This window comes from Spinacia oleracea, chromosome 4, assembly GCF_020520425.1.
Source record: "Spinacia oleracea cultivar Varoflay chromosome 4, BTI_SOV_V1, whole genome shotgun sequence".
Classification (NCBI taxonomy): Eukaryota; Viridiplantae; Streptophyta; class Magnoliopsida; order Caryophyllales; family Amaranthaceae; genus Spinacia; species Spinacia oleracea.
In genome coordinates this window covers 144371792-144395842 of record NC_079490.1, presented here as the reverse complement: position 1 = coordinate 144395842, position 24051 = coordinate 144371792, and the positions used below count along the sequence as shown (strand labels likewise).

The following is a 24051-nucleotide window of genomic DNA, read 5'->3' as shown; positions in this document are numbered from 1 at the left end:
TTTAGATTATGAAAATAATAAGAGGTCGTGATACCACTGTTAGGTTATGATTCATATGACAAAACATAAATCATGCGAAAAAACCATAAAGCCAGGAAAGCATATTATTTACACATAATCATTTAGCATAGTTTAGATGCATACACTTTGTTGCATGCCCTCCCTAGCTGCGCCCGAACCGAACAAGAACAAGTCTTTAGGACTCCAAGTGTCGACCCTCCGTAGATAGTCCACAGCACGTCCGGATCCGCCTTAAGCTTGACCAACTAGGATCGCCCTTAAGGTACTTAGAATTTTCGGCTATTGTAGGCAATTATGTGACTGAATTTTTGCTCTCAAAAATCACTTTGAATACTTGAATACTCGATATAAATTATGAGCCCTTAACTCATATTTATAGGCCATGGAATAAGTAATCGAATCCTACTAGGATACGAATTAATTAAATTAGAATCCTAGTAGAATTCTTATTTAATTAATTTATCTTTTAGGATTAGGAATTTAATCTTTAAACAAATCCTATACTTTTTAGGTTTCGTATGTGAACACAAACTCTACACGAGCATGACCCGCAAGCGTGCAGGCCATGCCCGCGCACAGCCCACACGGCCGCTCGGCCCACGCGAGCTACAAGCCCACGCGAGTTACAAGCCCACGCGAGCAGCAGCAATGCTCGCAGCCCACTGCTCGCAGCTGCGCGCCCTGCCACGGATACGAACAAACATTTAATATTTCCGTCTCCGGAATTATTTTCCGATTCCGATAATATTTCCGATTCTGACAATATTTCCGTTTCCAGCAATATTTCCGATTCCGGCAATATTTCCATTTCCGATAATATTTTCCGATACGTACCATGTTTCCGTTTCCGGCAACATCTACGACTTGGATAATATTTATATTTCCGATACGATCCATATTTCCGTTTCCGGCAATATCATCGCTTCCGGAGTATTCATTTCTTTCCTGTGACGATCTCAGCTCCCACTGAAACCAAGATCCGTCGATTCCGAATATCCATAGATGGAGTATTTAATGCCATTAAATACTTGATCCGTTTACGTACTATTTGTGTGACCCTACGGGTTCAGTCAAGAGTAAGCTGTGGATTAATATAATTAATTCCACTTGAACTGAAGCGGCCTCTAGTCAGGCATTCAACTCACTTGATCTCACTGAATTATTAACTTGTTAATTAATACTGAACCGCATTTATTAGACTTAAAATTATATGCATACTTGGACCAAGGGCACTATTTCCTTCAGGGTCACACAAATAGTACATAAACGGATCAATTATTTAAGTTAATTAAATACTCCATTTATGAATATTCAGAATCGACGGATCTCGGTTCCAGTGGGAGATGAAATCGTCAAAAGGCAAAATATGAATACTCCGGAAATGATGATATTGCCGGAAACAGAAATATGGATCATAACGGAAATATAAATATTATCCAAGCCGTAGATGTTGCCGGAAACGGAAACATGGTACGTATCGGAAAATATTATCGGAAATATTGCCGGAAACGGAAATATTACCAGAATCGGAAATATTGTCTGAATCGGAAATAAATTCTGGAATCGGAAATATTAAATATTGTTCGAATCGGAAATGAATTCCGGAATCGAAAAACGAATGGGAAGCGCGACGTATGAAACGACCGATGAACGAGCTTGCTAGACGCAAGGCCCAACACGAAGCCAGGCCCGCTCCTAGCGAAGCCCGTGCGCAGCGAGCAACAAGGCCAGCGAAGCCCGCGAGCAGCGAGCAAGGCAGGCCCAGCCGCAAGCGAGCAAGGCAAGGCCCAACAGCAGGGCCCATGATGGGCCGCATGCTGCCAGCGCCCTGCCTTGGGCCGAGCCGTGCACCAAAGCCCATGTGGGCTGCGTGTGTGTGCAATGCTACGTACGACCAATTCCTTGGTCGTTTAGGATTGCTTGATTAAATCGTTTTCCTAATTCTACACGAATTAAATGTTTTTGTGTTTGGTTAAACATTAAATTCTAGTGGATTAATTTAACTAGAATCCTAATAGATTTAGTTATTTAAATCCTAGTAGAAATCTAAGTCCTTTATTTCCACCCTATAAATACGTGGTTTATAATCACAATTTATATACAACAATTCAATAAGTATTCATATAGTTTAAGTTCAAGTACGAATTTAATAAATTGCATAAAAATATATAACTAAGCTTTCGAATAAACATAATACCTTAGAGAATATCCTAGTTGGTTGAATCTAAGGCGGATCCGAACGTGCTGTGGACTATCTACGGAGGGGCGACATTTGGAGTCCTAAACTTGTTCTTGTTCGGTTCGGGACCAGCTAGGGAAGACACGCATCACATGTATGTATCCTAAATTATTCTAATTGACTATGTGGCAATTAATTTGGATTCCTGGCTTTATGGTTTTTCCGCATGAAATATATGTTTTATATTTGTCATAACCTAAAAAGTAGTTCCTCAAGACGTTGTTGCCCCTCGTAGGTCAGTTAGAACTAAGGTTCAGCCGGAAAGATGGACAGACGTCCTCTTGACTGAAAACTTAGATGTTCTCATATTCGATAGTGATGAACCTATAACCTACACGTAAGCTGTGATGAGCCTAAGCTCCACTAAATGGTTAGAGGCCATGAAATCTAAGATAGACTCCATGTCTGAAAATCAAGTCTGGGATTTGGTAGATTTGCCGGATGGGTTTACACCTGTCGGATGCAAATGGGTCTTCAAATTGAAGAAAGACAAAGATGGAATTGTATACATATACAAGTCTAGATTGGTAGCAAAAGTTTACAGGAAAGTTCACGGCGTTGATTACGATGAAGCCTTTTCTCCAGTCGCTATGCTTAAGTCTATTCGGACAATCCTTGCGATTGCCGCGTTTCATGACTATGAAATATGGCAAATGGATGTCAAAACTGCCTTCTTGAATGGTTTTCTTTAAGAGACTGTGTTTATGACACAACCGGAGGGTTTTGTCGATCAAAAGAACCAAGGAAAGGTATGCAAGCTTAAGAAATCCATTTATGGATTAAATCAGGCATCAAGGAGCTGGAATAAGAGATTTGATGAAGCAGTCAATAAGTTTGGATTTATCAAGAATCATGACGAATCTTGTGTATACAAGAAAGTCAGTGGGAGTAAATTTGCATTCCTAGTCTTGTATGTAGATGACATACTACTTATTGGAAACGACATTCCTATACTAGAGTCTGTAAAGACTTGGCTTGGAAAGTGTTTCTCAATGAAGGACTTAGGAGAGGCACAGTACATATTTCGCATCAAGATATATAGGGATAGATCTAAGAGGATGATTGGACTAAGCCAGAGCACTTACATTGACAAAGTGATAGCTGGGTTCAATATGATGGAAGCCAAGAGAGGCCATCTATCCATGACACATGGCACACATCTAAGCAAGACTCAGTGTCCCAAGACATGTGAAGAGCATAGAAGGATGAGTGGAATTCCATACGCTTCGGCTATTGGATCCATCATGTATGCTATGATTTGTACAAGGCCGGATGTTTCGTTCGCACTCAATGCAACGAGCAGGCACCAGTCAGACCCAGGTGAGGTGCATTGGACTGCTTCCAAGAATATCCTAAAGTACTTGAAAATGACTAAGGATCAGTTTCTGGTCTATGGTGATACATATGAGTTGATTGTTAGAGGCTATACGGACGCAAGCTTTCAAACCGACAGAGATGATTTCAGATCACAGTCTGGTTTTGTGTTCTGCCTCAATGGCGGAGCAGTAATTTGGAAAAGTGCTAAGCAAAGCACTATTGCGGATTCTACAACTGAAGCCGGGTACATTGCTGCCTCAGAAGCAGCAAACGAAGCTGTTTGGATTCGAAAGTTCATCGAAGAACTTGGGGTTGTCCCCTCCATTAAAGGACCAACGGCTTTGTATTGCGACAATAGCGGAGCCATTGCCCAGGCAAAGGAGCCTAGGAGCCACTAGAAGTCCAAGCACGTACTGCGACGATTTCACATACTTCGAGAAATCGTTAAAAGGAAAGAAATCGAGATTTGCAAGGTTGGAACCGACGACAACGTCTCGAATGCATTGACGCAGAACGCACACGTAGCAACCATGGGAATCAAGCATGTTGGAGAATGACTTTAATTTTCTAAGTTTTGTTTTAGAACATCGGTTAGATCTGTGTTTAAAACAATTGGTTTAACCATTTCATATTTATGAAATTCTTTATTTCATATTCATTTAATTTGGTTTAGTATTAAATGAAAAGTCCAAGTGATTCAAAACATTCAAATGAGATGTCAAGATGGATTCTTCGACAAAGAAACACCCATAAGTGAACTTGAATATTGAAGTCACAAAGGATCCCTAATCCAGGTCATTGAAAGGTGGACGACCAATGACTAATGAAGATTAGATTGCAAGTAAATTTGTAGTTCGGTTTCTTGAACTAGATTGACTGGATGTCAGAATATTTTGCATAGATACTTATTGGATCTTGTATCGGATTGACCATGAGAACACTTTAAGAGATTAAAGTCATGTCATAAGCAGTTCTCATTAATGGTGATTAGAACCATTCCTCATAACATGAGTAATTATGATTGCTCGTTTGAGAATTAGTTCGCTCTAATGCTGTAAAAGGAGGCTATAAAAGAAGTTATTGGGCGTACTATGAATCAAAGTTAGTGTTCATAGATTGCAAGAATGGATTGTCCTCCTATCTTTAATAGGATATGGTGTTGTTGTGTAACAAGGCCTCTCGGAGAGTTAGATACTGTGAAAATGCATGGCCGTGCTCAGAATGGTTAAGGCTTAACCTTCTGTAAAAGTTTAACAGTTGAACTTAGTAATCCGAGAAACACTTCTGGACCTAATAAGGATGACTTGGATCTTACCTTATGTTTAGCAAGTAACACTAAGCGACAAAGGAATATGAATGCACACTTGTCTGAATGACAAGAGGGAGACTGAAGGAAACGTGTCCTTCACCCAAGGTGCATTAAGTCTAATACCAAGGTTCAGATTAATTACGAACAATTAATTCAGTGAGATCAAGTATTCGGAACATCTAGCTGGAGCAATGCTTCCGATCAGTGAGTTCTAATCTATATTAGGCTCACATCTTACTCTTGACTGAACCTATAAGGTCAAACCAATGACATGTAACAGATCAGCGGATTAAATGAATCGGAAATTCATTTAATAGATTTTCAAGAATTAGTTCGGAAAAACATAATATACGATATATATGATGTTGGATCGGAATCGTATATCGTATCGCGAATATTCGTAAGCTAGGCGATACGAGTCGAGTACGATACGATAAATAATAGTCGTAAGGCGTTGGTCGCGAATACGAGCCGCAACGAAGTTGCCGGACCATCGAGCCAAGCGCGCATGCGCGCAAGGCCCAACGAGCCAGCAGCTCGCATGCAGCAAGCAGCCAGCCCGCAAGGCATGGCGTGTGCGCGCAGCATGGGCAGCAATGCAGCGAGCAAAGCACCAAGGCCCACGACCCACGGCTGCGATGCTCGGCTGCTGTTGGGCATCGTTGAGTATGAGCTTGTGTGGCCGGTTGAGGCCTTGTGCCTTGGACGGTTACACAATATAACCTAAGGGTTATAATCCGCACTCTACTTATGTTTTTCCAACCCTAACCTAATTCTAAATTACATACGTTCAGTTTTTTGCCTCTGCTCTTAACTGTTCTTCCCAAAAAGCAAAACACTCTTGAGCATTGTCTAAGCTACGAATCTCAAGACGGCTCTGAACGTGTTGGTGAACCAAATAGAGGAACGACAATTAGAGTTCTTTGTTCGTGTTCGTGAATCATAAACTCGGGAAAACACGCTTCGAATTTAAGTTTGCTTAATCTGTGCTTTATACATGTTTCCTGGCTTTGGGGATTGTTCCGCACATGTTATATATATTTAACTGTATTCCCCTACACTAGTACGTATAGATGGATCCTATGGTTTCCAAACTTCTTCCTCCTTTGGAAAATATCTAGGTGTTGACATTGACCTCATAAGTTAAAATTTTCCAATTATTTGGGATTCCTAGATAAGATCATTGACAAAATAAGAAGATAGAAGTCTAAACTATTAAATATGACAGGGAGACGTACTCTCATCAAATCAGTTCTTAATTCATACCCCTTATATCCCATGCAAACCTCTCTTTTGCACGTGTCTATCCTTTTTTCTTTGGAAAAGGGATGTAGAAGGTTTTTATTGAACAAAGTTGATAGTCCCAAATAGGCCCCTAGACCAGCCTTGGAATATATTACTAAACCAATGGATCTTGGAGGGTTAGGTATTAGACGTCTTCGTGAGTGGAATATTTGCTTAATGGCCAAGCTAGGATGAGCCACTCTTACCAGCTGGATAAAATTTGGGTGAGATTGTTAAATGAAAAAGTATCTTAAAAAAATTGCAGTTTCTCTGACCGTGTTCCACAAAGTTACAATTCTCCTATTTGGAAGGACATTCTTAAAGGTCGTTACCTTCTCCATAAAGGTCTCATTGTAGGTATTGGTAATGGTACCACCGCTTCTCTTTGGTTCCATCATTGGATTGAAGAGGGACCGCTTTATAAAATTACGCATAAGGAAGTTCAAGAATCTAAGGCTCATTGGTTTGTCTGTACATTATTCATGATGATATTAAGGTGGTATTTGGAAAAGATCTTAAACACCTCCACCTAGACAATATAATAATTACCTTGATTCAATCTTATCCTCTTTTGAAACATAACCTGGAGGAAGCCTTTATTAGAGGGAAGTTTTCAAAGAATGGAATATTTTCTATTAAATCCACTTATCATTTTCTTTCTTATGATTCTCTCACTCCTATGCCTAGTAGTTTTAACCTTTTTTGGAAATCTATATGGAAATTTAGGATTCCTTTTAAATTAAATACAAAATGCTAATTAATGTGGAAATATGCTCATCAAATTCTTAACGTGGCTAAAAAAATAAGTCTCTTTATGCCTCTTGTCTCTTCTCTTTGTTCAAGGTGTCATTCTCAACAGGAAAATCATCTTCACTTGTTCAAAGACTGCTTTGAATCTAGTATTTTATGGAATTACATCTTTCAAATTAAGGATTAAAATTTTCTCCATCTCTGATTTTAATTATTTTTATAATTCTAATTGGGACCAATGGATACATTAATATGCCTAGGAATATGTATTGGAAGGTTCTATTATGGCTTATTTATAAATCAAGGAACAAGACAATTATTTAACATAAAATATCATTTCTTTTACTCTTTTTAACACTTTCTTTGTGGAATGAAAATCTACTAATCACGTTTTACAATGTCAAGGAAAAGGAAAGGAAGTGGTTATTGAGACTAACATGAAGCATTGGACTCCTTCCAAGAAGGTTTTATCAAGTTGAACACAAATGAAACTTGGAGCTAGAAGCAATAAATTAGCAGATGGTGGTGGTGTTTTAGGGGGATTTCAGGTTCCTGACTTTGGGATTTTCATTAAATTTTATTGTGCACTCGCCTTTAGAAGCAAAACTATATGCTATTAGAGAGGGGGTGGTAATTTCTAAAGACCACATGTTTGGTAAGATTGAGATTGAGATTGAGATTGACATTGAAGCCCTACAATTCAAGGCTCTTTCAGATTATGTGGATGATTATTCTCATCATGAGCTTGGACTTGTTTTGCGCAAAGTTGCTAAACTCCTTCAACAAAATTGGAATGTCACCATCTCTCACATTCCAAAGGGAAAGCAATTAGGTGGCTCATCTCCTACCGAAGTTGGCTCTCACGATGGTACTTGGCTTGAAGTTGCATTTATTTGTTCCTCCTACTGCTGCTAAGGATTACGAGGCTGAATTTGAAATGATAAATCCATATTTTGCCAAGAAAATTAGATAGGAAGCTAATCAGACGGTTGGGCAGATCAGAAAAGAAGCGGAGGCAAGAGCATCAACGATCAACAAGGTGGCTACTATTTCAAATGCATCTCAGATGGTTTTTGGAACAATAGTATCTGCAATCAACGAAGACATTCAAGTTTCAAAGGATTCAAGCATGACAGAAGGCTCTTCGTCGAAGGCTAAGGACTTTACTCCTTTTGTTGTTGGCGGTTCAACAATGGATAATCCAATTACCAATATTGAAGTGGAAGATGGAGAAATCACCAACAATTAATTCACCGAAGTCCCTTAATTAGTAGTACGTGTTTCATCTTTTGGCTTGTATAGATAATCGATTTTTTTGTGGGCTCAAGGATTTGTAAGGTTATTGGGATATTTTGTGTGTGTGTGTGGGGGGGTATGATCTTATATCGTTATTTTGCTACCCGGAAAGGAAAGTTGCTTTTGTACCAAACCCTACCTTAATGTCTTGTTAATATAATCGTCTTTCTTTGTGTTTAAAAAAACAACAAAACTAACAAATAAAGACACTAAGGAGGAACTAAACGAGGAAAAGTCACGCCCCTAGAGCCCTTTATACACATTACATACAAAACTAACAAAAAGTACCATTCATTTCGTTAAATAGATTTCCATTTCGATAAAAACATGTACCATTTCGTTAAAAAGAGTATTATTTCATTACAAAGTACCATTTCGATTAAAACATGTACCATTTCGATTAAAACATGTACCATTTCATTGAATTTTTTTTGCTGTTATGTTTTTACAAAAACATAACAGAAACTTCTATGGTGCCCACAAAAACTAAGTGTTAGAGATAATTTTCTTACCTTTCACTTTATTATTTTTAAAACAACAAATAATTATAGCTTTAACTTTTTTTTATATGGGCCTATTTAGGGTCTCCAAATGTTTTGGACCGGGCCTGATTCTTGTTATACTTATTTTGACACGGACAAATAAAAAATAATGGATCCCACCTTGAAAATCATCTATCATATACGAAGTACTCCGTATGTGCCTAGTTTGTTGACTTAAAAGTTTAAACCAAAGTGCATTAATTAATTACTACATAGTAACGTTTTATTAGATAAGAAGAAGAGGCCATATTGAACTAACAGATATTACAGGTTAGTCAGTCTAGCTATGCAGCTCTACTCTTAAACCACTTATGTGCTAGTACTTTAATTTATACACATTACATACATACTCTGTACTGATTATCTCACACACACAGTTAGAGGCCATGAATTCGAGAATCTCACACACACAGTTAGAATCCATTCCACTGATTATCTCGCAACACTCCTTAATGTAGCATCCTAATTCTTCCCTCGATTTTGGCGTGATCAGTTCCCCCTCTTCGCTCTGTCAATAATGGCGCCAATGTGGTAGTTTCCCCGGCTGCGAAAACAACTGCATAAGGCAATGTTTGCTTATGCCCGAGTTGTCGACGGTGCCACTTTGGGATGTGGAAATCAGGAGGAAGGATTATTGGGAACGTATTTGCCATTCTTTTTTTGGGGTTTTACTTTTTAGTGATATAGTAGTAAGTGGGTAGTCTTTTGGAGACAAGTTGTTATATATTTATATATGTAGAGGTTTTAATGTACGTGTTTGCATGTTTAGTGTAATTGTTGTGGGTGTGCATGTTGAGATAATTACACGTTGTTGGTGTAAGCAGAAATGTATTGATTAATGGATTTATTTGGCGTCTATATTTATTGTATTGTCTTGAACCAGAACTAACGTTTCTTATTGTAAAAAGTTACGACTTAGACCTAGGTTTCACAGATACGACCTAGACCTATAAGCTAGTAGCAATATCTTATGTACGTGTATCGTTATTCGACGTCCGTATACATTGAAATGGTCCGTGTTTTAAACATGAAATGATATATTTCCCCTCCCCCTCCGGCAGGCTGGTCCATCTACCCACCAGCAGTCAACAATTTTGACAAACTTTTTTGTTTACAATTCCTTTGGCAAACCCTTCGTTCTTTTGGCTACTACCATTTTTCGCCGGAAAATGTAAGTATACTACCATTACTAGTCAAAAAAGTAAGTAAAGAGAGACGGAGATGGAGCCACTACCTCTCTCATCGCATGATTTCCGTCAGAAGTAAAAAATTATTTTTTATTTTTTACTATCCGATCACGCACGAAAATTGCATGGAAGCCATGACGACCAAGCACGGATTTTGCATGGAAGCCATAGCTTCCGCGCATAGAAATTGCTTGGAAGTCATGGCTACCGCGCAGATCTAGTACGTGCTTGGAAGCCATGAAAACCAAGCACAGATTTTGCATGGAAACTATGGCTTCCACGCACAGATATTACGCGGAAACCATGGCTTCCAACCACTATCCGTGCTTGGTTGCTATGGGTTCCTTGCAAAATCCGTGCATGGGAAAGCATTTTATATTTTTGATTTTTTTTCTTCAAAATTAATGTTTATATCGGGCCATGCATATATTGTTTAAAATTGGCGTTAATTAAGAATTAATGTTTTAAGTTATCATTAATTAAGAATGTATGTTTAAATTATTTCAAAAATGAATGTTGGGAATTTGTAAAATTTATTTGTTAAATTATTTTAGATATAATTTGTTCATTAAATTTTTATTAAGTATATTATTAATTATAATTCCAGCGAGCAAATTATAATTCCCGAGTTTTTTTAGGTGGCCCGAGTTTTTGTTGGTGGTCGGAGTTCTTGTGGGTGGTTTAGGGAGGGGTGAGCAGAGGTGAGGAAGGGTGGAGATGGAGGGGGTAAATTTGTTTATAAAGGGTAAATTTGTACTTTAACGTAATAAATAAGGGCGTTTTTAGCTAATAAGGGCATCTTAAGCTAATGAGGCCGGACATCGTTTAAAAAACCCCATCTTCTTTGATTGAATACCATGGAGTATACATGAACAATGACATACACATAGTATGGAGTAGTAACCAATTTAGACACGTAGTAACCAAGTTAAACCTGGCTTAGTGAAAAAGAGCGGATAGTAGTCACTCAGTCATAGCACCTTCTAATTTAGGCTGGAACCTGCAGGGAGTTCGATAATGGTTTTGGATTCTTTAGAGTTATAAAATAACTCTACAAGGTAGAGTTCGAGCATATCAACCATTGAATGAAAAATCAATGGTTCATATATTATCTTTCCAAAATTCCTCTTATTTTTTCTCATCAATACGAGCCATTGATTTTAAAATGTATGGTTTAGATACAACTCTATCTTATAGAGTTTTATTAAAACTCTAGAGAATCCGGACTCTTCGATAATTCCCACTAGGTACAATTTGTGAGAGGTGATCAAGTTTCTTTTGGGCAGAGTTAACTTGAGGCTTGTTCAATTATTTTATCTTATCAAAAGAATTTGAAAACGACAAACGGAGTAGTATATATAGCTATATTTATAAGATAAAGAAAACAATACAGAATCACATAAATCAGCCACTGCCTTCAGTTAAATTAGAATAATTTTAATAAGTTGAACCAAATAAAGTCATAAGAGTGTTTACTCGTAATATTTTTTAATTCTTATTCTGAGCTGTTGAGGAAAGCCTTCCCAAATAAACACATGTGAGTGTCCACATTGAGAAGAGATGAGAGATTTAATCGCTTAATAAGGCTAAGGGGCTACTCCCCTTATTGCCATATGGTTTTAAGGTGGAACCTCCTTTGGACTTGTTAAGTGGACTCTCTCTCTTGATGACGGGTGTGGCCCAGACCCGTATTTAACATGGTATCATGAGCCTAGGTTGAAAAACCCTAATATTTTTTTTCCGCATAACTTGGAGTGAGTATTGAGAGAGCAGCGCCGTTCACTTTTCCATGGGCAAAGACGGCGACGACGCGACCCCTTCATCACTGGTGATTGATCTGGACTATCACCTAGGGTCAGGAGATGGCCCTGGGATTGTTATCACTCCCGTGAAATTGAGGGGTGCTGTGAATTATGATGAGTGGGCGAAGGCCATTCGTCGTTCGACGATTTCGAAATTCAAGTATGGATTTGTGGATGGTTCCATTAAAGAGCCCACGAACGATGAGACTAAGATGAAGTATTGGATAGCAGTGAATTCAATGGTGGTGTCGTGGATAACTAACACCATTGATGAGCAATTACGGTCGAGTCTGGAGGATTTTGACATTGCGCATGAATTGTGGAGTCATATGAGGACTCGTTTCTCAGTGGTTACTGGAGCTAGGATCTGCCATAATAAGATGGCTTTGAGTGGATGTACGCAGGTAGTTTCTGAGAGTGTCACTGACTATTACGGATAGACCTGTCAAAAATCGACCCGACCCGAACCCGACCCGAAAATAATGGGTCTTGAACAAGATTTTGTGACCCGTAACCCGATTTTATCCGAACCCGAGCAACCCGAAAAGTAATGGGTCAAAACCCGGCCGAACCCGTTTTGGACCCGACCGATTGAAAATCATTGTATTTATAGTAATAAATGAGATTATGAGAAAATTTAAGCATAATAAACACGTTGTTTTTACTATTGTTGTGTGTAATATGATTTTAATTTGAATAATACGCCATTTTATGGTTGAATTTTACTAAATATACACTTGTGTAGGAAAATTTGTTAATTTGTACCCATATTTTGTATATTTATCACCTAAATTAATGAAAATATAATGCGCGTTTTAAAATCTCTCAACCCGTTGGGTCGACCCGAACCCGAAAGTTCTGGGTCTTGAACAAACATTTGTAAACCCGAACCCGAAAGTGACTGACCCGATTCAACCCGAACCCGAAAATATTTTTTTACAACCCGACCCGACCGATCCGTTTGACAGGTCTAATTACGGACGTTTATCAAAGCTGTGGAAGGAGTACGTGCAGTACGCGCGAGTACCTCGCTGCTCGTGTTCTGGTTGTTCGTGTAACGTAGCCAAACAGGTGGGCGAAATCCGCGCGGAGGATCATCTTCACTATTTTCTGATTGGATTGGAGGATCACTATGAAGCTATTCGAGCCCAACTATTGGCTCAAACCCCTTTACCTTCCCTAGATGAGGCATATCAAACAGTCACTAACACCGAGAATATGCGTCCCAAAGGGGGTAAAGGGAAAGAGAGTGTGATGGCTTTCAAAGTTGAGTCCAAAGTTCGATCCAAGTATGGCGATTCGAATGAGAAATTCTGTCATCATTGTAACCGTGAGGGTCATGAGGAGGCAACCTGTTATCAGTTAATAGGTTTCCCAGAATGGTGGGATGAAAAGAAGAGAGGAGGAAGAGGTTCTGGAAGAGGTGGGCATGTGTCTACAAGAGGAGGCAGGGGTGGTGGTGTGTATACAAACTCCGCGAGCACAGTAGCTCGGGCTAATGCAGTAAGCAGCAGCGGTGTAGGGACAGCAGCCCACGATGGTGCAGCAACAGCAGGAACCCACAGACTCGTGGGTGTGACGAGTGACCAAGTGCAACAGATTGTCGACATATTATCTAAACCTACTCCTAAGTTACAAGGTAATTTAGATGAAAGATGGATTGTTGACACCGGAGCCTCAACTCATGTGACGGGTGACATTTCTATTTTGAGAAATATCAAAACGTCAGGAAATAATTCGGTTATTTTACCGGATGGGCAATCAGCAAATTCCAATCAATATGGCTTCGTGACATTGGATGGTGGATTCGTGCTTGATAATGTTTTATTCGTGCCTAAATTAAATTGCAATTTAATTTCTGTAACTCAATTAAGTGACAAGTTATATTGTTCAGCCCAATTTACTAACAAATTATGTGTTATTCAGGACCGCTCGACGAGGACGGTGATTGGCGTGGGTGATCGAGAGGAAGGACTATATTTTTTCCGAGGTGTTCCGAGAGTCAGGGTGTAACACCCCCAAAATTTGGACCTTCTATATAATCAAAAAAAACCCTGTTTTAATTTCATAAAATCATCGTCCAAACCTTGGGAGTGTCACTGCTACATTTATTCTCCTTATAAAATAAATGCAAAGCAACAAAACAATTTCAAACCATTAAAGTAAAAATTAACTAAGTGGTCTAAAGGTGGCCAATAAAATATTACAACTAATTAATCCCCATAAAATAAATAACAAAATCCAACTTAAATTGGAATAGAAATTGTCCCTTGACTAAGTGATTATTCTAAACGTCTCCTCACTCGTAGCCAAACACCTTCACCAACCTGCAAAAATAAATAGAAAAGAGACAAGAGAAACAAACTCCCAAAAATCAGATAAACTGAGTAATTTCAACTCCATCCCGTAAAATAAATAATTTTAGTTTGAAAACGTTTTGAGTACGTAAAATAAATAATTAAACAACAAGTACCGATTCAATAACTCCATTATTAAACTTATCACATAAGATCAATATTAATTAAGTGAGGGAAAGAGAACGCTAAGGGTCGCGCGTAACCCTTGGGAATGGCCAAAGTAAGATGAGTACAGAATGTCCCTAGTGTGCACACCCCTCACTAATTTACTATGGGTCTCCGCGACCGTGCACCAATAGAATTAGGAGGAAGACTAAGCAGAAAGTTTAATACAGAATGATATAATAGAAACCTACTAGAAGCCTACTGGGTCTCCACTAAAATGCACCGATAGAACAACATCTAGAAGGGCAACCTGTTCCTAACCCTTACGGACTTTTCCCTCTGAGATTACACTTTACGTAATTAGTATTTTGATTGGGTTCGAAACATATAGTATACGTAGCCACAAGAACAAACATTATGGATTAATCATCATTTAGTCTTTCTTATTTGCGCCTATTATGCCCAAGAGTAATCAACCCCTTATACCAAAGAGTAACCAAATAGTTCCTGCCATACAAACCATTAGCATCCATCCAACACTATGTCCAAGTTATACAATACACAATACTAACACTATAATCCGTAAGATATAAACCATCATCTCGATCAAATAAGCATATAGTATATAGTAGTTCAAATAATATTTCCATAGTACTACAAATATAAGACATGCCCATGAATTCTAATGGTATAGCTTATATAAACAACACTTAGTCTCCCTAGCACATAATAGCACGTAGACATGTCCAAAATATTTTTCTTAACGGGATCTAAAGATGATGGACATTGAAAATTACCTTGAACGCGCACGTACTCAAACTAGTAGTCTCCTTGCGTGCCTCCTAAGTAGTTATCGTCTATGATTACACAAAAATAAGTAATACGAAATCAGTATACGACTATAACCTAAATCAACTATTAGTATTCTAATCTTGCTCTAGAATCCTAATTGCACGTTTTGACGCTAAATTAACCAACCCACCCTAATTATTAAACCCATTTAATAAGACAAAGGAAAGTTAGTGACACTTCCAAGATGCAAAACAAAACGAAGTACGTAAATAAAGAAACTAAAGTCAACTACGGTGATAAAATATTGCTTTGTTCATCATTAGACAAAAGGAAATTACAAACTTTTATATAAGGCGGTTTTACACAAAAGACCACCTTGGTGTCATATAAGTTAAGCAATGAAATCAATTAGTTAAGCACTTGAACTAATTAGTTAAGCACTAAAATCAATTAGTTAATCAATGAAACTAATTAGTAAAGCACTAGAACTAATTAGTTATGCAATGAAACCAATTAGTTAAGCAATTAAAGTGGTCTTTCCGGTAAGGCGGTCTTACACGAAAGTTACCGAAAGAAAATAGAGCAAGCCTCTGTTGTTGTTTTAGAACTGAGAATCAGACATGCGAGAACATAAGCTCCATAATTATAAAAGTTCCAGTACATGTACCTCAAGAGTATTATCTAGACAAAAGTAATCGTTTTTATTTTCTAAAAACTTATGGAGTATAATGGAAGTGAAGGAGAACGATAAGGTTTCGAAAGAAACAATTTAAAGAAAAAGAAACAGGGGAAGGAGAACAATATAATCCATACTCAAGTTTGTGTTGAAGGAGGTGATAATCCATGACTTACCGAGATGAAGGAACAAACTTGGAGATGATGACGGTTGGGGAAACAATTGAGGGATGAAGGAGGGTTTGAGGGTCAGCAATTATGCACGAGACTTTTTTGGTTACAATAGGGTATATATAGCTAGGGTACAATTAGGGTTTAATTAGGAGACTAAATTTCAGAAAGTTTATAAAATAAATTCGAAAATATATTTGTAGTTAAAACTCATTAAATATTTTAATTTGTAAAATCATTTTAAATTATAAAATAATTTATTAGAAAATACCCGAAAATTCGGGATATTACACAGGGTGCTAGCTGTGGAATGTGTGGTGGATCTATGACATCAACGAATGGGGCATCCGTCGGAGAAAATATTACATTTACTCCCTCCTGTGAGTAATGTTAGTAGGAAGAATAATAATGTTTGCGATGTATGTCCGCGTGCAAAGCAATGTAGAGAGAGTTTTCCAATTAGTGATAGTTGTTCTAGCAGAATGTTTGAGTTAATTCATGTTGATTTGTGGGGTCCTTACAAGACACCATCGTCTTGTGGAGTGAAGTATTTTTTGACAATTGTTGATGATTTTTCTAGGGGTGTTTGGATTTATTTAATTAGCAATAAACGGAAGTTGAGTTCATGTTTCTTAATTTTGTTGCTATGATCAAACGTCAATTTAATAGTGTCATCAAGATTGTGCGAAGTGATAATGGGACGGAATTCAATTGCTTGCAAGGCTATTTCTTTAAAAATGGCATGTTATTTGAGTCATCGTGTGTTAGAACCCCTCAACAAAATGGGAGAGTCGAGCGAAAACGCCAACATATTTTAAATGTAGCAAGGGCATTGCGTTTTAAAGGAAATTTGCCTAAACGTTTTTGGGGGGAATGTGTGATGGCGGCTTGTTATTTGTTAAATCGTACACCTACTCCCATTCTCAATAATAAAACGCCATATGAAATGTTGTTTGGTAAATCACCCTCCTATGTGTCCATTCGTGTGTTTGGATGTTTGTGCTATGCTTATAATCAACGGAGTAAAGGAGACAAATTTGAGTCACGAAGTAGAAAATGTGTTTTCCTTGGTTATCCGTTTGACCGGAAAGGGTGGCAATTATATGATTTGGAGTCCCGGGAATTTTTTGTCTCGCGTGATGTGAAGTTCCATGAACATGTGTTTCCGTATTCGGTTGTTTCAAATGAGTTTGTTGATATGGTGAATGATGGTGGGGTGATTGATAATGTTTGGGATGATGAGGGTGAGTGTGATCAGTGGCAGTTAGATGCTGGAGCTGTTGTGCCTGCCAAAAATCAATTGCAGTAGCAACAGCATGATTCCGCGTGTTTGAGTGAAGGAGTGCAGGGCGAGGCGCGAGGCTAGGCGCAGGGGGCGAGGCGCGAGGCGCTGCAGGAGTCGCTGGGCGATGCGCAGGGACAGGCGCTGCATGATGCGCAGGGAGAGGCGCTGCAGCCTGATCCTGCGTCTCCTGCTGTAGCTACTGCATCCAGGCAGTCTGCTGCTGCTGCTACTGCACTTGGGCAGCCTGCAGTGGCACGCGATTTGGGGCAAGAGACGCAGCATACTCCGGGTCTGTTGAGGACAGAAGGGGGTATGCAAAGGAGTGTGATGGCGAGTGATGGTGAGGGTTGCACGGAGAGGACGGAGGATGGTACGGAGTTGGGTAGGGGGAAGCGTACAAAGTTTCCGTCATCAAAGTTAACAAATTTCGTAACACACACAATGCGGAAAAAATATAGTACTCCTGAAAGCTCATCTACGGCAACACCCTCCTCAGGTACTCCTTATCCTATCACATATTTTGTTAATTATGAACGTTTTTTGTCAAAACACAGAAATTTTATTGCAGCATTATATTACAGGAAGAAAAGGCACCTAAGACATTCAAACAGGCTATGCAACATGAGGATTGGAGGAAAGCAATGGCAGCTGAGATTGAGGCACTTGAAGAACAGGGTACGTGGACATTAGAGAGTTTGCCGGCAGGAAAGAAGGCACTTGGTAGTAAATGGGTTTATACTGAGAAACGAGATGAAGATGGTAATCTGCTTCGTCTAAAAGCCAGGTTAGCCTGTCCGGGAAATCATCAGGAGGAAGGATTGGATTATAATGAGACGTTTGCACCGGTCGCAAAGATGGCCACAGTTCGGACTTTCTTATCAGTTGCAGCGGTTAAGGATTGGGAAGTGCATCAGATGGATGTACATAACGCGTTTTTGCATGGAGATTTGGAAGAAGAGATTTATATGAAGATTCCTCCAGGATTTCAGAAGAATAACTCTGAGAAAGTGTGCAGGATGCGAAAATCGTTGTATGGTTTGAAACAGGCTCCACGTTGTTGGTTTGAGAAGTTGTTTGATTATTCAGCAATCTTTGTCTGATTATTCATTGTTACTCTTTCCAGGGGTAAGTTGCAGCTGAGCTTGCTTATTTATGTTGATGATATGATTATTGCAGGAAATAATAAATTTGCACTTGAAAGTTTTAAAGCATACTTGAGTGAATGCTTTAAAATGAAAGATTTGGGAGCTTTGAAATACTTTTTAGGTCTGGAGGTGGCTCGTAGTAGTCATGGGTTTTACATTTGTCAGAGAAAATATGCTCTGGATATTATTTCGGAGACTGGGTTGTTGGGTGCAAAGCCTGCGGATTTTCCGATGGAGCAAAATCATAAACTAGGGTTGGCCGACGGAGCAGACTTGACAGATGGTGAGAAATATAGGCGCTTGATTGGGCGTTTGATTTATTTGGCAGTCACTCGACCAGATTTGGCATATTCCGTACATATTTTGTCACAGTTCATGCAGTCACCAAAAGAGGAGCATTGGGAAGCGGCTTTACGGGTAGTAAGGTACTTGAAAAAGTGTCCGGGGCCAAGGTATTCTTCTTCGTTCTGACAGTACCTTACAGTTAGATGGATGGTGTGACTCGGACTGGGCGAGTTGTCCGTTGACTCGTCGGTCGTTGACTGGTTGGTTTGTGTTATTTGGTCTGTCCCTGGTGTCTTGGAAGACCAAGAAACAACATACCGTTTCCCGTTCGTCTGCCGAGGCGGAATATCGTTCCATGGCTGCATTGACTTGTGAATTGAAATGGTTGAAAGCAACTACTACGGGATTTAGGAGTATTGCACAAGCAAGGTATGAGTACGTTCTGTGATAGTCAGTCTGCATTACATATTGCACAGAACCCGGTGTTTCATGAGCGAACAAAGCATATTGAGTCGGATTGTCATTTTATTAGGGATGCAATCAAGGAAGGGATTATCTGTCCTTCGTATGTGTCAACGAAGGTTCAGTTAGCAGATATTTTTACTAAAGCATTGGGGAATGCGCAATTTGAGTTTTTTTTAGACAAGATGGGCATTCGAGACCTTCATGCTCCATCTTGAGGGGGGATGTTACGATAGACGTACGGAGTATACGGAGTTTGTTATGTTAATATTGTAATATCCTATATATACGGAGTGACCTAATTACCCTTCCCTATGTAATATATATATGATGTGAATTAATGAGAATACACGAGATTGAATATTATTTGTCATGGTATCAGAGCCGAGCCCACGACTTGGACCTTGGACCGTTAATAATATTCTGGGCCAAATTAAAATGGCACGTGTGAGGGGGAGTGTCGAGAAACGCACTTTGGCCCACGAAACATCACATGTGACCGAAGTAAAAAGTGGATCTCACACGTGAGGGAGAGTGTTGATGAAAGCCTTCCCAAACAAACACATGTGAGTGTCCCACATTGAGAAGAGATGAGAGAGTTAATCGCTTAATAAGGCTAAGGGGCTACTCCCCTTATTGCCATATGGTTTTAAGGTGGAACATCCTTTGGACTTGTTAAGTGGACTCTCTCTCTTGATGACGGGTGCGGCCCAGACCCGTATTTAACATGAGCCCATGCCAAAAATGAAAAAAAACACTGATTGCCCACAAATTATAACTCTTGAATCGAGTCAAACTCAATCACCCGAAACCATATAGCATATTTAAACTAATTAACACAAAACCAGATGCATATATTCATCCAATTGCAGAATAAGGTCGACGATTTTCCGAATGAAAAACACTGTATTGAGTTAATAAACAGCCATAAATATGCGAAATTACCGACATTAATAGAAAACCAGATGAAAAAACTCACCTAATTGCAATAATCACGACTCAAATTTCAATTTTCCAGTAGATAGCGAAGATTATTGAACAGAATGAAAGGAACTTTAAGCAGAGATAAAAGGGTAAAATTACGAACCACGAGGAAGTAAATTTGATCATATATGGAAAATCAAAAGCTTGAATAGTGTTTCTCCCGATCATCCACGTCTTTCAGGATGAGTGAATTAAAGAATCAATTAAAATATTAATTGAAGAATTGAGAGATGAAGACGAAATAAGTTGTTATTATCGACGCATGCTCCACATTTGACTATTTGAGCAGGTGTACATCTTCTTTGCAGGAAACATTGTTCTGTAACTCTGTTGGTGAAGGCCATGAGGGGATAATCTTCACGGAGATAAGGGAGATGTTAAAGGAGAGAAATTAAAGGAGAAAGTTAATTTTTTTTTTTACCTCTAATTAAATAAACGTCGTGTACAGCTTTGTACCACTATTAATAAATTAACTTAATTATTTAATTAGATATTTAAACCTTTTAAATTAATGTTGCAGGTTTGCCAAGTTGTTTTGTTCTTTGTAAATTTATTTAGAGGTTTTATGATGAAATTCTAACACTTAACATTTTTCTTATTTTTTTCCTAGTAGTTTGCTTCATTTTTCATTGACTTTTCAGTTTTTTTTCTTTTTTTTAGAGTTTAACATTACTTTCTTTAATTATTACTGAGTAGTTGTTTTTGATAGAGATAGAAGTCTATTATACATAAAATATCCTAAGACATGATATTTCATTGAATTTTCAGTTTTTTATTTCTTTTTAAGAGTTTAAAACTACTTTCATTAATCAGTAATCCAGATATAATTATTTTTTATGTCGGAAATTTCAACTTAAAAAACCAAGCAAAACTAATATTGATTCAAAAAGGCTTTCACCGACCTTCAAAATAAAAAAATGGGTTTTCACCTACTTTAGTTAGATTAATGTGCATGTGGTTTATATAATTGTCTACCATTTGGCAATTGTATTCATTAATAATTCACTATATATGGTGTAACATATAACTATGTAAGTAATATAACCATGTTTGAAGCTTGCCTGGAATACTACTACTCCGAATATAAAAGCTAATATAAGTAGGGACCGTAAACCAAATAAAATATGTAGTAAATAAATAGAGGCAAGTATAATATACGGGGCTATCTTTTAGTGACGGAAATTGTATTTCATTTATTGTGCAGTTACTAAAATTGGTCCATTATAGAACAATTAAGAAAACTTACTCATATACCCGAAAGAAAATATGCTCAATTAAAAATAAGGGCAGAAGGTATTTCTACTATTTCCTCCACCTGTTGAGGTTTGTACTTTTTGTTTTCGTTCATTTTTTATATTATTGAATTTGATATTGTACTTCTTTCATACGAACTAATATGTTTATTATTATTATTATTATTATTATTATTATTATTATTATTATAACATATTTTGCGTAAAATAAGAAATGTTCAACCGTGCATCGCACGGGCACTAACCTAGTAATTTAATAAAATGATAGTCTAAGCTTTATTTATTTTATAGAGAACATAGTTAGTTATGGATTTTAAAAAAAAAGAGAAAGAAAGGATATAAAAAAGATTTTGACTAGTTCACCGGAAAATATAAGGAAATCCTAAATTTTTTCCCTTCTGTTAAGGAAATAAAACCCTAATTTTTCTCTTTATTCTCATGGACCACATCTTCCTCTCCTTTTTTTTCCCTTTTATTGTTGTTCGTGTGTTCTCCATCATGATACTCTAATGGACAAAGTTCTTCAAATAATGAAGAGAACCAAAACAACGAAAAAAATACAGAGTAATTTAATTTATGCCATAAATATAATACGAAGAAATCTTCAAATACTAACGTAATTTAGGCAATAAATACTAAGAATAAATCTTCAAATTCAGTAATTTAGGCCATAGTAATCATTAATTTGGACTGATTTGAAAATTCAAATATGGAGATTAACAATGGAGGAAAAGAGGCAGAATGAGAGAGAAAGGTCGGGGAAAGAAATAGATATTAACGTGATAAAAGAGAGAAATTAAAGGAGAAAGTTAATTTTTATTTTTTTTATTTTTTATATATATATTAAAGAGTAGGTTAACACTTTTTATTGCATTAATTAATTATATATGATAATAAATTAATTAGTAATACATAGCAGTACATAACACTTCTAGTACATAACAGTACATAACATTTACCGTAGACTCATTCCTTGATGAATGTGAAGAATAGTCTAAAGTAAATGACGGGTATTGTTATGTACCGCAACCTCCGTGTACTGTAACGCACTACCAACATTAATTAATGATTAAATTATTAATTAAATTTTTAAATGTATAAACTGGTTAATTAAAATATTACGATAATGAGAATGTAGTAAAAGTTATTTTTGATATTTAAGATTAAGTACTCGTACTAAAGAAATTATATGGCTAAGGGGCTCATTTTGTTAATTACTACATCCGTTTCAAAAAAATCTTTATAGTTACTATTTGCACGGATTGCAATGCAATATTTAACTACTAATATATCCAATTTCGTATGTCAAAAAATTATAAAAATTGATATTCTGAAAATACATCCCGAGACCAATCTAACAAGATCTTACATGTAACGTTTTGATGTATATAATGGTGAGAATTTCCGGTCAAATTCTTTATAATTTGGACACATTTTCCAAAGCGTAAAGAACTTTCTGAAACGGAGGTAGTAATAGTTAATAAAAGGGCCTATAAAATATTTGAGACAACATTTGCCCCCCCCCCCCCCAAAAAAAAATTGAGACAAACTTGTTAAATACAATAAATCAATAGTTAACATTTGTTATGCATATCCATATTCATTATATGACACATATTTTTAAATAGTTGATAGTACTATAATAATATAATTGATAGTCCAAGTTAAACTATTATAAGATTTTCTATATCAGTTATCAGAATTGAATGCAAAGATTTTTCATTGGATTACAAATAATAAACGATCAAAGGAAATTAAGATCCTACATATCTATACTTAGTATATGACAATTTCTAAACAAAACTTGATAGTACTTACAATTAGTCATTATTTATGTTCGTAGTATAAAAAATAATTCGTAGTATAATCTATTATTACCATACGTAATTAGAACATTTTAGGTAAAATATATACAAAGTATATTAATTATTTTAACATAGGTTAGTTACCAATATTATAAAAGAGGCAAATCAGAGCGACATTTGTCAGCTCCACATCAATTTGCCTAACCTTTAGTGTAGTGCTCCGTATACAATTGTTTGTTAAAAGTCGACCAAAATAGTAGTCAATTGTTTAGCCTAAAATATTTGGAGGAGCTTTTTTACGTAGAGAGGACTACGTGTTAGTCGCGCATCATTTCTTGTTTACTACTTCTTCCATTTTTTTTTGGGATAAACCACTTTATTTTCACGGTTGTTAATTAGCTAGTAAATAACTTCAATTATTAATATCTTAAATTATCAAATACGGAGTAGTAAACGTTATTTAAAAAAAAAATGTTAGTACTATGTAAGTATTTAGACATCCAACAAAATGCTACGAAGTACAAGACTATGTTCATCATTGAATATTAATAATCACCAAAAAAATAGAAAAAATAGAGGTATGTGTGAATATAATAGCCAGTGTAAAAATCAAATAGTTGCATCTACTAAAATTTAGGAATTACGTGGTAAAGTAGTAGATAGATTAGATTACACAAGTTTCGCTCATGTTTAAAGAAGTTACATAATTTAATATACTATGTATAAAATAGTACAATAAATGACAGTTATGATTATCTCATTAAGTTCCTAAATATACTACGTATAAAATAGTACAATTAATGACTTTTTATAATTATCGCATTTAGCTGTAAAAATATTATAGAGTACTATTGCAATTTTTGGCGGAAGTGTACTCCGTATATAAGATAAGATAGGATAAAATAAAATAGGATTAACTTTCTTTCGACATACAATATTTTTGATTAGAAATAGATTACAAATGTAAAAGACCTTGATCACATTT

At 37.0% G+C, this 24051-nt stretch overlaps 1 long non-coding RNA gene across 1 annotated transcript; it reads right to left on the bottom strand.

Annotated features, from left to right (window-relative positions):
* Positions 1-13925: 13925 nt before the first annotated feature.
* On the bottom strand, positions 13926-20417 carry LOC130459210 (uncharacterized). Its single transcript, XR_008918436.1, has 3 exons — positions 20112-20417; positions 15007-15066; positions 13926-14074 (listed from the first exon to the last, which is right to left on the bottom strand). It is a non-coding gene; the product is annotated as an uncharacterized lncRNA (long non-coding RNA).
* Positions 20418-24051: the final 3634 nt, after the last annotated feature.